Genomic DNA, 19,538 nt, shown 5'->3' with positions numbered 1-19,538 from the left:
AACATATATTTTTATCCCCAGGGGTACAGGTCTGTGAATCGCCAGGTTTACACACTTAGGAAGACTGTAATCTCTTTCAACTCTAAATGTGAGGTTGTACACTTGACGCCATTAGACAAGTATGTTTCTTCTATTTATATGATTGTAGATGTGTGAGCGCTGTGTGTATGTGTGTACACATATGTCTAAGGTTAGACTCCCCCTGAGCTGATCTCGCAACAAAGATCTTAAATTGAGTATTTCTTCGGGAAGGGATCACAGAAAGTGTCAGTAAGATACAGTGAGAGTGAAGGAGATGAGAGCAATAAGTCAATGCAAGAGATATTAAAGAAGACAAGACCACTGGAGACATCTTGGTCTCCACAGGGCTGGGGACTTTTAGGAGATGGTTCAAAATGTGCCCTAGAGTCATTCCACCAAGGGATACAAATCTGGGGTTATAATCTACCAGCTCCACTCTGCCAAAAGTGGAGGGCCACTCTCTGGAGTATAACTGCCTAACATCCTCAGTGTGACCTTCAAGCAGCCCAGAGAAAAGCTTCAGGAAGAGGCACAGGTGTTTGCAGTAAGAAGACATGATAGCAAAGAGCACCCAGGCTATACAAGCAGGACACCAACAGGTTGCTAGAATACACTCTTGTGTGATTATACACACTTATTTTAATAACTAATGTAAAATATAATTTTAGAGGATGGACAAAAATAAGAGCCACTTTAATATCCAAGCAAAATTAATATAAAGAAAAATCATTGCCATAAGAATGTCAATGATTTAATTATTTTTGAAAATGATGAGGTTTTATATTGATTTCATAAAACTATTTGACATAAAGGAGTGCAAGACTAAGAAGGAAGCTGGGAGGGTAGGGTTGGATCAGTGACCACATATGAACCCTGGCCTTAGGATAAGTGATGGCAAGATCAAATAGAGACATAGAGCAGATTTCCAGAGAAAGAAAAAAGAGCAGAGAGGGAAAAGTCTATTGAACACATAAGACAAAAGAATTTTGGAGACACAAACATAATCTTTTGTAACATGAAGGAAGCCACTTTTTATGTTTCCAGAAGGGAAAAAAAAATTACTTAATGTATTGTTTTTCTGTTGACTTATGATATATTACCTGATTCATTTCCATTAAAAACTGTTCATAAAGCACAAGATATAGAGGAGTTTAAAATCAATATGATGCAGTTGCTTTGAAAGGACATTTAAAGAGCAAATGATAAATGCGGATGTGGAAAGTGGATGTACTTGATTTCTTTTATCAAAGCAATAATGAAAATCATATATATGTATTTGAACATATATTTGTGAATCTGTATGCATACACATATGCGTGTAAATGCATGTTGTCAGTGTGTAGATGTGTGTGGCTTCTGTGGGACAGGGTGAGTGTGCATCTTGTGTGCATAAACATATAATTAACAAATACTATGCTCATGACAATATATGAAAGAATACTTACAATAGTATTTGTATTTACTCTTCTATATAACGTGTTAGGTTGCTGCCCTGGTCTCTGTCATCTGTACTTGGGAACCAAGGCTGACACATTAGTCCCTGCTTATGATGCCCAGGCTCATGTTAAAGGGAAAAGAGACTTTGTGAGCAAGCACGAGCTCGTGACTTCCAATTGAATGATCTCATTCACATATATCTCATTGACCAAAGTAAACTACATGGCTCAGAGAATATCAGTAGAATGAAAAGAATAAAATTTTCCCAAAAAGGAACACTCAGGGGGAAAAATATGTACTGAGTACCAATATTAATCTACTATAGGTCACATTTACAAATATTTATAAATTTGGATATTTGTATATCCATAATATGAAAACCAAGACCTTTTTTTCCCTAAAAAGTCTCAAAGACTGCTTTAAAGGAAAGAAAACCAACAAGGTGGAGGTTCTCATATGAATAGCTTATAGCAAGAAGACAATGAAAAAATGACTAGAGATTTCTAATAGGAAAGGACAACTAAGGTGTTCAATATTCCCAGACAAGAAATCATTTATCTATCAAGAAAAAAAAAAGGAGAGACAATTTTGGCTATATAGTGGTTAATAGGATATACAACTGTATATTCTCTCTAAAGATATATTTGAATCAAAAGGAATGTTGAATGGGGATTAGAAAACTTTAGACAATATTGATCAATTAATATTATAGAATCTGTATAGAAAAATATAAAAACAATTGTCATACAGTCAAATACATTAAATATTTTTAAAGCAGGAAAAAAATGTGAATGGTAAGTGGATAATTAAAAATAAATATTCCAAATTATTTGAAAATAAATCTAAGAAATGGGGCAGAGAGATCAGTCTGATGCAGTCAGGGTGACAGCAATAGGTTGATCAACTATATTTCAAGAGGATGGTAGTTTGATACATTAACATAATAGCTCCTAACTTACATTTAATTTTGGCTGTTAAAGAAGATCATCTATATGCTGGTGAAATGGAAATACTGATCTACTTCTAAAACTTATAAAGGTGAGGGCAAGAGAATGAGAAAGATTGAGAGGGAGAGAGTAAGCGAAAAAGGGAAAAAAAATCAGGCAAGGATTAGAGTAAAGAAAGGAAAGACTGAAAAACCAAAATCTTTTAACTAATAAGCATAAAAATTAGAGTTTTATTCCAATTATGCAAAATTTCGAACCTAAGCAGTAGCTTAGGTCAATCACTTTATCATTATAAACATTCATTCTTCTCAGATACTGGTGTTCCGTGATATTTCTGTAAATGATTTATGTGCAGTTCCTGCAGTTCTGCAGTGGATTTAAAAATGCATCTTTATCATTTAAGAATGATAATAATGATATCATTATTGAACCTGGTGTAGTTAGAACCATGCATCTCCCTTAACAGTGGACAGGATGAAGGTGAAGCTTGCTCTCACTCAGAAAAAGAAGGGAGCCCAAGAAGACAGATCAAGTTTTTTGACTGGTGATCTCAAATATATCTGGATATGCTAATGTAGATTCGGCTGTGATATGCAGCACAATAGGACGCAAGGAAGAGAGTCGAATTCATCTTGAGGTTGGGCAACTAACATTAATGCTATTCCTATTCATGAAATCTTGTCTGGATGATCTCTTTCCAGAATTAGTCAAGTTGCCGTTGAGGGTATTATCATCACAAATCAGTTTCCAGGAGAACGACACTAAACATAGTTTCAAAGTTCAGGTTATGGGAACACCTGTGTGGTTCAGTCAGTTGAGTATCCAACTCTTCATTTTGGCTCCTCATGGTCTTCAGGTTGTGAGATCCAGCCTTGTGGAGGTGGCTTAAGATTCTCTCTCTCCTACAGCACCTGGTTGGCTCAGTGGGTTAAGCCTCTGCGTTCGGCAGGTCATGATCCCAGGGTGCTGGGATCAAGCCCCGCATCAGGCTCTCTGCTTAGCAGGGTGTCTGATTCCCTTCCTCTTTCTCTGTCTATCTTTCTACCTACTTGTGATCTCTGTCAAATAAATAAATAAAATCTTAAAAAAAAAAAAGATTCTCTCTCTCCCTCTCTCTGTGCCTCTCTCTTGTTCACTCTCTCTCAAATAAAATATAAAATAATAAAATAAAATAATTTTCAGATAATCCAAGATCCCTAATTTTAACAGAGATGTCCAAAACACATGTTGTGGGAATCTTCATATAAAATGATTGGTGTAATTAATTTAGAGCACTTCAGTACTGTTCCAAACTATTATGGTTTGGTCATCAGAAACAATGAGCTAAAGTTTTTCTATCCAAAAGATAAATAATTCATTTAAAGCCCAAAATATGGAGTTGTATGTTTATTTTTGGTTTTGCTTTGTTTTACGTTTTAATCAGAAACCTAGCCAAAGTGAAGTTACAAAGAAGGTTTGAAATAATTAGACTTTAAAAATGTTCAGCAACAACAATAATAATATTTTATTGACAAATATTTATGAGTATGAGATAAGAACATTAATATTTCAGCATAAGGTAAAGTACTCTGTTACCCAATTTGAAGTGAAACATTAAGTACGAACCATAATGATTTTTTTTTCTAGGAATTTGGTAAAATAAAATTCAATAAATAAATACATGAATGAGTAAATAATAAATAAAATACACAAATAAATGTTCATATATAAAGGTACTCATATCTAGATATATAGATAGTTATAAATATTAATTACCAGGAAATTTCATACTGTAATATTCTAGGCACTGTGCTTATAACATTTCATTCCTCAGAGCATCCGCATTAATTGTTAGTATCATCTCAGAAAAAGAATTGTTAGTATTATCTCACTATAAACACGTGCAAACTTAGATTCAGAGACGGTCAGCAATCCTAACTCCCACTGCACTGTAGAATAAGGCTCTGCCTGCTTCCTGTGCCCATTATCCATTTAATGAAAGTTTGCCATCCAATCAGGCTAAGTAAATTGAAAGCAAAGTTTTACAAAATGGTTAATTCATTAAAGGAAGTCAGAAATCAATTTAATGTTAACCAACATCATTACCATGACCCAAATAGCATATGCTTATATGTATAATTTTTATATTTGCTGTATGTGAAACTTAATTCCATTGATTTTTTATCATAGTCAGCATCTTTATTCTATACCATGCATTACAGTTCATTGCAGAATTACCTATATAAACCTCTTGTCCTGTAGCCTGACATTTCGATGATAAACGGATCAAAATCTGGTGACCATATCTTTTTGTATATACATTACCAGAGTGCCAAGTGCTGATTCATACCCTGTTCATAATTGATTTCATCCAAGTGTAAAGAAAAAAATCTGCAGCCAGACAAATGTGATAGTAGTTGGGTGAGGCCCAACATGTTGTTTGATAAAAGAGTTTTGCCAACAGCTCATACTGCTTTTTCTCAGTGCCTGATATTTGTCATAACATTTGCAGCTATGTTTTACAAGCTTTAGAGAAAGTGTAATATAATTTTTTCCCTAAACCAGGAAAGCAACTTTCTATTGATGCCTCAGTTTTTATGTTCTCTTCTCTGAATTTAGAAATATAATTCATCAATTTTAAACCTGCAAGTGTTACTTTGTGCTTATTCTGTATAAAACTACAATTGCTTTCTTAGAGAGCAGCAAGCAATGCTGTTTTGAAAACGATAGGAAAGTTTAGTGGCTTCATTCCACTCTTTATATGGTTGCCAAGAAAAGACACTGGGATCTGGAGCAAATGGATCTCCAGCTCAATTAAGCTCTTTTTTCCCATATTTTCATAATCAAGCCTATCTTTACCTTTTTATTTTTCAGGTGACTGGGCACCTTTTTGGGGCCCTAGATTTCATTATCCTAGCAGACCCCGGAGTTCAGTGATCTCTTTTACATGTATGGTATTTTCTTGTTACAGTTTTTCTTTTATTCTTCCCATCACTAATTTTACGTTATAGTAAAACATTGCTGATTCCTGATTGATCCTTGTGAGTTAGAATTATAATACGCTCTTGGTGGGAATGCAAGCTGGTACAGCCATTCTGGAAATAGTATGGAGGTTCCTCAGAAAGTTGAAAATAGAGCTACCCCATGACCCAGCAATTGCAATACTGGGTATATATCACAAAGATACAGATGTAGTGAAAAGAAGGAGCACCAGCATGCCAATGTTCATAGAAGCAATGTCCACCATAGCGAAACTATGGAAGGAGTTGAGATGTCCTTCAACAGATGAATGGATAAAGAAGATGTGGTTCATATATATAATGGTATATTACTCAGCCATCAGAAAGGATGAATACCTACCATTTACATTGACATGGAAGGTATTATGCTAAGTGAAGTAAGTCAGTCAGAGAAAGACAATTATCATATGGTTTCACTCATATGTGAAATATAAAAAATAGCATAGAGGATCATAGGGGAAGGGAGGGAAAACTGAATGGAAGTAATCAAGAGAGAGACAACCATGAGAGACCCTTAACTATGGCAAACAAACTAAGGATTGCTGAAGGGGAGGTGAGTTGGGGGACGGGGTGATTGGGTGATTGGCATTAAGAAGAGCACCTGATGTGATAGGCACTGGGTATTAAATACAGCTGATGAACTGCTGAGCACTACATCTGAAACTAATGATGTGCTATATGTGGGCTAATTGAATTTAAATTAAAAAAAAGAATTATAATGCAGCAGACTATTAACAACGAAATAAACAACTCGAATAAATATAAACATTAATGTCAATTATGCTAGTCTAAGACCAATGAAACTCTTTATAGTTATTTTAGAGCGTATGTACCTTTTCAGGATGTGATAGAACAATGACAGGATTCTCATGAAATGTATTATTTGTGTTTTATTTGAAATGGGTGGAATGTAGATAAAATAAGAATTATTTCATCATAGTAACCCCTAAGAATGGCAACACCCTTCACACCATATTGCAGAGTATAAAATGTCGCTAGCAGTCCACAGACAAAATCTTGAGATCCCACAAAGTTCAAGCTGATTTCAATGGTGTATTAAAAATCTGTGCTCATTCTGTCATACTACGGAAGTACAAAATGATTAAAATTTTTACAAAAGAAAAGAGGCTCAAATTATTTACAAACTAGACATTTATTTATAGAGGGAAATATTAACATTCCACTAATCTGCTTATTTTCACCATAACCGCCAGTGAGTTTGTGTCCTCCCTTAGATATAATTGGGAATAATAAAGTTTGTTACATGGCACAAAGGAAAACAAGATAACTATTTATCAAGAAATAACTGGTTACCTAGGTGACTAATGTTTATATCATGGCTGCAATATGTATTAGAACGAGACAGCTTACCCGAAACTTTAATATTGTTATTAAGGGATACTTGTCATGGTTGTTTAACCACACTGTAAATTTATATTTGTAATGAGTGACCCGACTCATCAGTTAATACCATAATTTTATTCATGTCCTCAAAGTAAGTTTCTAGTATTTGAAATATATTAAAGCTGTATATTCAGAAAAATTAACTGTGCTTCAAAAACTGTTTTCTCTTAATAGTGGTCTGAATAACCAAGTTTGGGATTGCCTTTGATCTGACCAAAATTTAAAAGAATTATAAATCCCCAACCATATACTCCTGTTTATACATTTGTTTTTTAAGAGAGGAAGAGAAAAAGAGAAAGGAGACGTGAGCAGAGAGGGAGGGAGACAATCTTAAATATTCTTCACACCCACCACAGAGCGTGACCTGGGGCTTGATCTCTTAACCCTGAGATCATGACCTGAGCTGAAATCAAGAGTTGGGCACTTTAACTCACTGACCCACCCAGAACCCCCTCCTGTTTGTAATCTACTTATAAAAATTCCTGTTCTATATAAAAAATTTCAGCCAAATTACTACATTTACGAATCACATAGCAGATTTGACCAGAAGTATAAATATCTTTCACATAATATAAATACATACATATTTTATGTATATATATATGCATAGGATAGATCACAAAATGTAAAAAAATTCCTCAATAATGCCTTTCATATATCACAAATAGTTTGTTTTTTTTTAACATAAAGAGTTCAAGCACTTTATTTGTTATTTTCAAGCATATAAAACACATTATTGAAAAAAGGTCTTTTTTCATGGAAAATTGGAAAATGTTTATGTAGTTTAAATTGTATTAACTTAATTTGGAAAAATGACTCTATACAAATATTGGACATATTCTTCATAAAGCATTGCAAAAATAGTATGCATGTCCATAAACACACACATTCAAAAAGCTATAGAAAATCCGAGATTATCTGGCTTTAACAGCCTTTTGTGATGGCTTCTGATCTGCTCATTATGTTGGTGACATTATTGGTTACAAACAAAAATCATTTCTTTTTATTAATGCATTTCTCCTTGGGTAATTAAATAAAAATTATATAATTAGAAATAAGTCAGTTCATATATTGTTATTAGAATATTTATTTTCTCCTCCTAATGGAAGTGTTTTATGGTGTTTGGAGAATGGTATTTAGAAATAATCTTTGATATCATTCCAAAGTTTCAATCATTCATTCTTATAATGGTAGTTTTTCCATATATCTCTTGTCTTTTAATCACTTCAAGTGAAGGGTAGTTTATTAAATATACTGTTTATTAAATATACTGATTAAATAGAATTAGTGTCTAATAAAGACCTCAGACAGTTTTATAGATTGTGGACAAGAAATTATTCTCTATTTTTATTGTGTTAGCTCACAAATTTGAATAAACATTACACAAAATACAGTTATGAATGACTTAGATTTATGTACTCTATGTCCAAGGATGAGCTTACCTATTTTTGACAATGGCTCCTAATGCACATATAAATATTAATGAATGAATAAGAAGAACATATGTTTTACAGCAAACATACTTCTTTTTTACAGCAAACTTTTGCAGAATTATAGTATTTGGTTGGTTGTATATTCCACAGCATCAGAAAATATCCTAATTACAAAATATCTCATAATGCCTCCTATGATAAGTAATGGGTGATGAATACAATGTTTATGGCCATCTTCTCCTTATGTTTCTTCACATGGTATTTTCCTTGTATGTGTGTATGTCTGTGTGTATGTGTGTGTCTGTTTCTGTGTATGACATTTCCTCTTTTTATAAAGATTCCAGTCATATTGGGTTAGGGTCTATCCTAGTGATCTCTTTTCCAAGTAAGGTCACATTCATGATCCAGGGGATTAGGATGGATATATCTATATATATAGATATATAGATATATATATGGCATAATATGAGCATGACAACAAAATTGACAGAATTTTGCAAGTTTCAATTTATGGATGTTTTCAAGTAGGACCAGAGGTTTGGAAAGAGCAGACTAAGGAATATGAATTCTTGAAACAAAGGCTCCCTTTGAAGACAAACTCCTGCTTTAAAGTGATATTGTTAGGAGTATAATCTAAATTAGATATGACAAAGACAACGAGAGGAAAGAAAAGAAATGGAACAGATAAAAAGTGGGTGAGTAAATCAGAGGAATCAAATAACAAAAAGTGCTAGGATATATTCTTTTTTTATCAATTCTTCAAAACAATTGAAAAGGAAACTCTGAGTCCCTGAAGCTAAGAAAGCAATTCTGTGCTCCAATCCCTGTTGAAAGTGCAAAATATTTCATATTGTCTAAACATAAGAAACAGAAAAATATCACAATTGCATCCTAGATAAAGCTGTTGTAAGAAAAAAAAGGGCAAGAAGCAGAAAAAAGTCCCAACAGATAATAAGGGCTGATGACAAAAATATGCCCACAAAACAAAAGAAAACTATAACTTGTTAAAGCAAAAAATACACATAATCTGTTATATAGGGAAGGGGCACTTTATTTAAGACAGTTGCAACAGGGGAGAGAGATCAGAACCCAGTCTGAACTCAAGTCCATGGAATCAAAGGGCGGGCCAGAGACTTTTTTAGAGCTGTGATTGGGGGGGTCTTAGGTTGTCTACATTTGCCAATTGTCTTACTGAAGGAAAAGTAAATTTTTTCTTTTCTTCATGAGAAGAAGTAGGCTTATAACTTGGAGCAAGGTAACTACTGGAATTAGACTTTTACCTTATCAGAGAACTAGGGAAATGGGCCACTGTTTTCTTTGATGACTTTTTCAGCGAGATTACTTCCAGGTGTTTGAAAAAGGCAGACCTCGGAGCACCTGGGTGGCTCAGTGGGTTAAAGTCTCTGCCTTCAGCTCAGGCCATGATCCCAGGGTCCTGGGATGGAGCCCCATATGGGGCTCTCTGCTCAGCAGGGAGCCTGCTTCCCTGTCTCTCTCTCTCTTCTGCCTGCCTCTCTACCACTTGTGAACTGTAAAATAAGTAAATAAAATCTAAAAAAAAAAAAAAAGAGAGAGAGAGAGAGAGAAAGAGACAGACCCACCTGGGAAGAGGCTCTTAAAAAGATTGACATCTCCAAAGAGCAGATGAAGAAATGACAGTAACTTGTTTTCAAAAGCAAATACTCTGAGAACAGAGAAGGAAGGGACTGCTGCTTGAGACCAACTGGATTTTATATAAGGGCCCAGATGGGAGGGACGTCAGAAGCCCTGGGGTAGGAAGAAGACTATGTAAAGTTTAGTCAGGCTGAGGGGAATGACACCGTGCTCTCATTAACACCTAATACTGTGTGAAGGCTAGCTACCATTTGTGAGGAGGAAGAATGGGGAATGTGCCCAATCTAGGCTTCCTGATACTGGATCTAGAAGCCCTGACCCCACCTCTCAGCCTCCTATTCGCCTTCTCCTCAGGAAAGTCATCTCTATCCCTAGAAGACAGTCTCCAGTGGCTCTGGGGACTACATTGAGACAGTCAGGCCCCTTGCTACTGCCACAATGTGGATCCTGAGCCCTAAAAGGCTTTTCATTGAATTTCCTTCCCACTCCACTCACTCAAACAGCCACTGAGGGTATATTCCCTGGGAAGAAAGGGGCTCAGGCATGGATATCCCCACATCTGTGGCTCCACCCATTGGGCTGTGGCATACACACCACCCCTTGAAATCTATGGATTCTCCTCTGATCTACCCCACAATAATTCTTTGGTCTAGAGTTTTCACTCTCAGGATCTCAGACTTTACCACCTACCAACCTGAAGTTTCAGTCTACACCAGCGGGCACTGAAGCTGGGGTGCTCACAGAGCCTTCTCACCTTGCCCAGGTTCTACATACAGACCTGCTTCTCCTCACCTTCCCCTTTTCTCTAGAGCTAGATACAGACATTCATACAGACCATCATTTGGAATGTCACATGTGTGTGGGTGGTGTCAGTGGCCTAATGCCCAAGAGACCAGGACTAAAGGGGCACCTGGGTGCCTCAGTCAATTAAGCATCCAACTCTTGATTTTGGCTCAGTTTGTAATCTTGGGGTCATGAGAGTGAGCCCTGTGGGGCTCCTCCTGGGCATGGGGACTGTTTAAGATTCTCTTTCTCTCTCTCCTTTTGCCCTTACTCACCCCTACCCCAGCTCACGCCTGTATGCTCTCTAAATAAGTAAATAAATAAAGAGGGAGAGAGAGAGAGATCAAGACTAGAAAACAACTTCTTTCTCAGAAAGGGAAGAAAAAGCATGGGGGGAATGATGGGAAAGGTCTTTTCCAAATGTCGTCAATAGAAGTGCTCTGAAAAGGGGCATAGGTGTGGGAAGAGTAGCTAAAGGAAACCTGGAAAGTGAAAGGTGCTCTAGGAGGATATGCTTGCCACCATTCAGTAGTGAAGGGATTTGGGGAAAGGATGATTTGAAAGAAAAGTGACCAGAAACAAGGTAAAAGTATATATAAACAACTCATAGATTACAAAGAGAAAAGTTTCAAACTATTTCTCTGAAGCAAATATAACATTTATGTCACAACCCCACAAATGCTGCTTCAGAAAGAAAATAAAGTCTAATATGACTTATAACTGTCAAAGAAAAAAATATTAAATATAATATTGCCCAACAAAATCCCAAGGGACTTTACAATAATACGTATATCACAGCCAATTGCCGCTTATTCTAAGAACACAGCTGTGAAACTCCGTTAGTATAATCCATTACATAGAAAGAAAACTATTCTGTCACCTCCACAGAGTCAACAAAACCTTTGGCAAAAGTAATAACCATTCATGTTAAAATTACTTCGAAAAATGAACAGTTATTCCTCAGTTCAATTGGCATTTTATTTCTCAAGGAAATATTAGTGTTCTTCCCACTAAACTCCAGAGTAAGAAAAAATTTTCCCCTGTCTCTTCTAATGTTCAATACTGTGGTCATTTAGAGTAGAAAATGCATGTAGAAAACAACATAAGCACTTCAAGATAAAAGGTAAACAGATCTCTACTAGGAGTTGATATGATCACGTATGTGGAAAACCCAAGAGAATCAATTAAAAAACACTGCACCAGAAAAGAAAATTTAGTATATAGATGTTTATAAAATTATATCTCTCATCTATCTAAAATCTGTCTATCTATGTATCGTAGGAAAACAGAAGAAAAAGGTTTGATATTATATCAGAAGGGGATACCCATTTTTGGTAGCAAAAAGAAAAATCAAACACCTATGGATGAACTTACTATGGAATATGTAATTATGAAAAAAGAAAGTTATGTGTTGGTTATTTGAATCCAGCAACATCACTTCCAGAAATCAAACCTAAGTTGACACAGTGACAATGCTGGAAAATTATGTATGTGCAAGGTTGTTTATTGTAATATTAATAATAACAAAATATTTGAAACAGCATAAATATCCATTAAGAGGAGTCTAGTTAAATGACTGACATATATCCCTACAATAGAATACTATGTAGCTATAAAACACGATGAAGAATATCTCTTTGCTAGTATTTCTAACAATATCCCAGATAAATTGTTATGTTAAAAAAATGTAAAGTTAAATATAAATAGGCTGCTACTCTTATAAGAAACCTAGAATTTGGGACACCTGGTTGGCTCAGCTAGTTAAGTGTCTGCCTTCAGCTCAGGTCATAATCCCAGGGTCCAGGAATCGAGCCCCACATCGGGCTCCTTGCTCAGTGGGGAGCCTGCTTCTCTCTCTCTCCCCCTGTTTGTGGTCTTTCTCTCTCTCTCAAATAAATAAAAAAAAGTAAAAAATAATCTAGAAGTGAAAAGGGGATATTGGGTGTAGAATAGATGAAACAACACTACCATCAACTGATAATCATTGAAAGTCAGCTGGTGGATAAATGGGTATTCGTTCCGTTAATATTTTGATTTTTGTGTAACATTTTAACTTTTCTGTATCACAAAGATTAAAATATTTTCCCCGGAATTAGAATAGTACTTGTCATTTGAAAGAAGTATTCATTCATTTAGTCCTACAATTTAGGAAAAATAAAACTGTCATCAGTTTTAAATAACTACTAATACAAGTTAGCTAGATTTTGAGCACCAGCTGTGGACAAGTCATGAGACTTCACATGTTACCATAGTTACTACATATAGTTCTTCCATGAAATTGTTGTAATTTTTAATATTTTACAGTGTGGGAGCAAAGCAGTAAAACAGATACAAACCACATTGATTTGAAGTCTATTTTATTATCGTGGGTCAGAGCACAGCATCCTCCTGTCCTTTGTTACATCAACTGATGTTTTTGTCTTATGTTTGAAGTGCCAGTATATTTAAAAGTTTATATAAACTCATGTTTCCAAATACATAAAGACTTTTTATGTATTTCTGTTCTATTATGTGTTTCTGTTCTGTTTTTTTTTTTTTTTAAGATTTTATTTGTTTATTGAGCAAGGAGAGATCACAAGTAGGCAGAGAGGCAGGCAGACAGAGAGAGGAGGAAGCAGGCTCCCTACCGAGAAGAGAGCCCAATACAGGACTCGATCCCAGGACCCTAAGATCATGACTGAGCCACCCAGGAGCCCCTCTCTTCTGTTTTTAATATTTCTGTTCATCGAATAATCTTTGACTATCAGAATGATCTCAAAATTATTTCCAGGAAAAAATTCAAATAAGCATAATTCATGTTTAAAAGGTCCCCAGTAAAAAACTTATCAAAGCCATAGAGAAAAGAACTTACACATACACACGCTTTTCGTGTAAGCATGAATTGCTAAAAGCAAACATTATGAACAATATATTGTTGCGCCAGAGTAAATATGACCAACATGCATGCCTTTCAATTGCTAATTTCTATCTGTCAGTGCATGTCCTATGTACACACACTGACAAGGGTGGCATGCACAAAAATGTTCATAGTTGTGTTATTTGCAATGAGAAAATTTTAAAATATTATCCATGAACAGGATAAATATTTTGACTTATTCAATTCAAGAATATAGAAGAATGAAATTAATTTGATTCATATGATAAGTATAAAACCTACAAATTACTATTAATACACACATTACAAAAAGTGTATGTAAAAAAAGATGTAATTTTTACAGGTTTTTAAAGATTATTTATTTACTTGACAGAGGGAGAGAGAGAGAGAGAGAGAGTGCAAATGAGGGGTGGAGGGAGAGGGAGAGAGAATCCTAAAGCAGGTGGACCCAGAGATCATGACCTGAGCAGAAATCAAGAGTCAAATGTTTAACTTACTGAGCTCCCAGGTGCCCCTCACAGGTTTTTAAATACAACTGGTACTTAATGTTTTTACATCTATCTGCATATTAAAAAATGTGTGAACAATAATAAGAAAGAAATATATTCCAACTTAAGCATGAGGAAACTCTGGTGAAATGTAAAAGGTAATAAAATCAGGGATGGATTAAAAGAGATACTTTAATGGTGTCCATAATATTTTAAAGACATATTTACTGATATGTAATCCATATACCACAAAAATTCACCCACCTAAAGTATACAATTTGATAATTTTAAAATATTTATGGAAAGATACAACAAACACTGTTAAGTTTAGAAACCTTTCATAATTCTAAAGAATCCTTGTACATTAGCAATTATACTTTATTATTAAAATCAAATTATATGAAGCCAATGTGGTCAAATAGTTTGAGCATTTGTGTTTTCGATGTTGTGTTTATTATTCTTTGCATTATTTGTATGTTTAAGTATTTTTATCTAAAGTAAATCAATACAAATCACATAGATGGGATACATGTAAGCTTTTGGTTCTCAAGGCCACTACAAGTCTAAGGTGATAGAATAGGCTCTTTTCCTATTGCCCTATAATTTATAGCCTCTCCCAGGGTACAATTAGAGACAGATATCTGCACAATCTCAGGGCCAATGGCAAGGTTAAACCCTTTCACACAAGTATTAGACATAATACAATTGCAAAACTGCTAAATTTATTTTTTCCAACATTTGCATAAGAATGAATTCTAAGACTAAAGAAAAAATGACTTTTTATTAGGCTTAAAACTGCATTTAGTTGTGTAATTAGAAAGATTATGACATGATTCGTTTGTCTGAGTTTGTTTCTGACCCTTTGTTCTGTTTTTTGCCAAAACATAGGTTCAAGAGTGGCCCATGATTAATGAAATTACAATGTCAATTATCTATTGGGTTCTTTAGTAAGAATATTGGAGTATGTTATCTACAGGGACACTTCCATCAGTCTCTGGACTATGTCTACTTACAGACTCCAACAGACATTCCTTTCATGGGACTCTTGAGAAATACTTTGGTGAAACTTATAACATATTTGGGTTATGCTCTAATGGTCTGAAATTATAGTAGAAGACACTGCATTCAGTTGGCCTGACTGTCTTTTTCTGGGATGACAAAAACCAAAAGTTGTAAAGAACAAGATGGGTACAGTTACCACAGTATGGATTCAGAATTATCTAATCAATACCACTAATATAATTGTTGATGTTGGCTAATACATTATTGTGCCTCTAACAACAAAATAGAAATAATCTAAAGTCTTTCCTGACATGTATAACTATGAAAATTCCAACAGTATTTTGAACCAAGGTAATGGTCACCTAATTTGCATACCTTTGCCTTCACATATTCATCAATTCATAAATAAATGAGGGCTTAAGCAACCTTCTGGAAACATATATTTCCACATATATTGTTAATATTCCACTAGATTTCTCAGCAGAATTATGGCAATTTTATAAGGATAATGAGCTCTAAGGGTGTTTTGGCAATAATTTTGATCTTGAACTTATTCTAGGAGACAAGGTATCCCAAGGTGGACAAGCAGTCAGAGTCGAGTTTTGTAAAGTTCTAATGATACGTGGATTTTGGCAAGTACAACTTAATGGCATTCTGTTTTTTAACATCCTTGCTCGTTTCTTAGTTCTTAAGCTCAGAGTTAGAATACATTTCATGATAACAAGATAAATCCATCTATTATCTTTCTTGACCATAAAATTAAAAGCAACTTTGATAGAAAAGACCATATTAAATCTTTTAACTTTATCCTCCTTTCTAGAATAATAAACCCAAGTCAATACTATATGATAGAGTTTCCAAAGAAATGAGCTCCATCTACTAAGGTGAATTCATGGGTCTTGATTAAAATAAGCATTCATTTTTAATTGTAAATATTTCTAAGCAAAAATATAAATTACAACATATTTTATAAGGTTAACCACATCATTACTACATAATGCAGCTCTTGCCAGATTTAGTCTTTTTATGGTTCAGAGCAGTACATCTTTTAGTATATAATGTGTAGATTTGTAGCTACTGAATATCTATTTTTTTTCTGCTAAAATAAGCAAAAAACTCCAGAAAGGCCTCCCCCTCCAAAGTCTTGCAAAGAAGCACAGTTTCCCTATCTCAGCATAAAGTTATATAACTATATTGGTTTTCCATTGCTGCTGTAAGATTATCACAAACAAACTTAGTGATTAAGCATGACACATATTCTTAGTAATTAAGCATGACACATAGTTCTGTAAGTTAAAAGTCTGGGTTTGCTCTACTATTTTTACTGCCTTGTGACTCAGAGGCTGAAATCCAGGTATGGTCTGACTTGAACTCATATCCAGAGCCTCTAGAGAAGAATACGCTTCTAGGTCCATTTAAGTTGTTGCCAAAATTCTTGTGGTAGAGCTGGAATTCCCATTTCCTTGCTGGGTTGTTCCATGAGATTCTCTCACTTCCTTGAGGTTGCCTCCAATCCACATTACATTCTCTCCTCTGTCTTCAAAGCAGCAACAGTGTATCCACATTAATAAAAGAAGGGATAATAACTATACAGCTCTCTCAATAGATGCAGAAAAATTAGACAAAGCACATCATCCATTCTTGATAAAAACCCTCAACAAAATAAGGATAGAAGGAATATACCTCAGCATTGTAAAGGCCACATCCAAAAGACCCACAGCTAATATCATCCTCAATGTGGAAATGAGAGCTTTTCCTCAGTGCTCAAGATGAAGACAGGGATGTCCACTACTTATTACCATTGTTATTTATCATAGTCCTGGAAGTCCTAACCAGCAATCAGACAACAAAAAGAAATAAAAGCCATCCAAATCAGCAAGGAACAAATCAAACTTTCACCATTCACAGACATGAAACTCTATGTAGAAAAACTGCAACACTTCACCAAAAAAATTTGCTAGAACTGATCCACAAATTCAGTAAATTTGCAGGATAAATTAAATCTGTGTACAGAAATCTGTTGCGTTTCTATATACCAATAATAAAGCAACAGAAAGAGAAATCAAAGCATCGACCCCCCCCTTATAATTGCACCAAAACAAAATAACCAGCTGGGGTAGGGATAGGAATGAGTAAGGCACATAAGATGGTCAGGGCAGTGAAAATACTCCGTATGGTGCTATAATGATAGATACATGTCATTACACATTTGCCCAAACCAACAGAATGTATCACACCAAGAGTGAACCCTATTGTAAACTAGGACTTTTGGGGATGATCACATGTCATTATAGGTTCATCAGTTATAACAAAGGGGCAGAGGGAGGGAAGAAGTTCTTGATAATGGAAGAGTCTATGAATATTTGAGGCTATAGGGCATACTGTAAATCCATATACCTTCCTCTCTCATTTGCTGTAAACTTAAGTTTGCTCTAAGACAAATAATATCTTTAAAAATATTATATTGGGTAAATTACAGTGTTCTAAGTGATATGCTTTTCTAAACTTTGGGCCCCCCTGTCATTAAATTAGAAATGCAATGCTTGCAAAGACTTGAGATTTTGGAAATAACATACACAATTAGTTATGTTGCTTTCATAAATTTACTGAATGATAACAAGGTTTTGAGGTTTGATAAAGTTTAAAAATAGAAAAGTTTCTTTATTTAAATGGGAAATGCATCCAGTTTCAACATAGCATTGTCTGATTTAGTAGATCCAATGTTGCATGGGATGTCTGAGGTAGAATAGGATGTGTGTGGATCCCGTGGTAAATCATGACATAAGACTCATAAAAATAGTCCCCTCAGGTTTTACTCTGAAGCTATGCTCTCTGGAAGGTAATTATTTTTCTTTTGACACATCGCTCATGGATCGGTAGTTTAAGTGAAGAATGAATATCTAAACACTGGGGAAAAGGTAGCTATGTGATCTAGTTGTCTGTCATGAAACAAACATTATCTTTGTACCTTGCACAAATATAAGATACAATCATTGTTTACAAATTAAGTAGCGTTGTCAATATGCCCAACCAACTCCTGGAGATTTGAGTTTCAGGAATACCTTGCTTAGTCTCTCGGTATAACTACCCTGGGTAAGATGCTACTTCTCTCCTAGTCAGCATCTGCATTCTCCTATGACCAGTTAACAATGTTGAAGCTAATTTACATCTGAATCTGTAAGATGCAGCCCAAGCTGACAGTAGGACCTGTCACCTCTTTTTCTGCTTCAGCCTGGGAAGGAATTGGAGGACAATGGAAGGAAGAAATTCCCTCAGAGTAAAGAATTTGAAATTGTACACTTATTTTCCATTTATAATGGAAACAAGGGATGATCTAAGGTAAAGATTTAAGCTGATTTATTGGCAGATTCTAAAAAGTACTATGATTTTATGGAATTGTCATTTATAGAATATTCCATACAAAAAAAAGAGCATAACACATTCTTCCAAGCATATATGGAACATTCTACCAAGGTAGGCCATATTTTGACTGATAAGACATAACAAATATAAAAGAAAAAAATTATAAAAAGATATATTCAGACCATAGTGAATTGAAGTTAGAAGCCAATGACAGAAATATTGCTGAAAAGTGATCAGCTCTCACTTAACATATAACATATGAGTATAACATGTGACATATGAGTCAATGAAAGGTCTTGAGAAGTTTAAAAAACATAATGTATTAGAGTGATCTACACATTTAATGCAATCCTTATCAAAATACCACTAACTTTTTTTCACCAAAGTGGAGCAAATGCTCCTAAAATCTGTACGGAACCAGAAAAGACCCCAAGTAGCCAGAAGAATACTGAAAAAGAAAAGCAAAGCTGGTGGCATCACAATTCCAGACTTCAAGCTCTATTACAAAGCTATAATCATCAAGACAGTATGGTGTTGAGAAATAGGACAGCCACATGCATAAGAATGAAACTGGATCATTTCCTTGCACCACACACAAAAAAAGACTCAAAATAGATGAAAGACCTCAATATGAGATAGGAATCCATCAAAATCCTTGAAAAGAACATAGGCAGCAACCTCTTTGACCTCAGTCTCAGCAACTTCTTCCTTGATACACCGCCAAAGGCAAGGGAAGCAAGAGTAAAAATGAACTACTGAAACTTCATCAAGATCAAAAGTTTTTGCACAGCAAAGGAAACAATCAAACAAAACCAAAAGACAGTCGACAGAATGGGAGAAGATTTTTGCAAATGACATATCAGATAAAAGGCTACTATACAAAATCTATAAAGAACCTATGAAACTCAACAGTCGAAGACCAAATAATCTAATCAAGAAATGGGCAGAAGATATGAACAGACATTTCTGCCAAGAAGACATCCAAATGGCCAACAGACACATGAAAAAGTGCTCAACATCACTCAGCATCAGGGGAATACAAATCAAAACCACAATGAGATACCACCTCACCCCAGTCAGAATGGCCAAAATTAAGAAGTGAGGAAATGACAGGTTATTGGCGAGGATACAGAGAAAGGAGAGCCCTCCTACAATGTTGATGGGAATGCAAG

The sequence above is a fragment of the Neovison vison genome, chromosome 1 (assembly GCF_020171115.1).
Source record: "Neovison vison isolate M4711 chromosome 1, ASM_NN_V1, whole genome shotgun sequence".
In the NCBI taxonomy this organism is placed as follows: Eukaryota; Metazoa; Chordata; class Mammalia; order Carnivora; family Mustelidae; genus Neogale; species Neogale vison.
Note: the sequence above shows the minus strand (reverse complement) of the source record.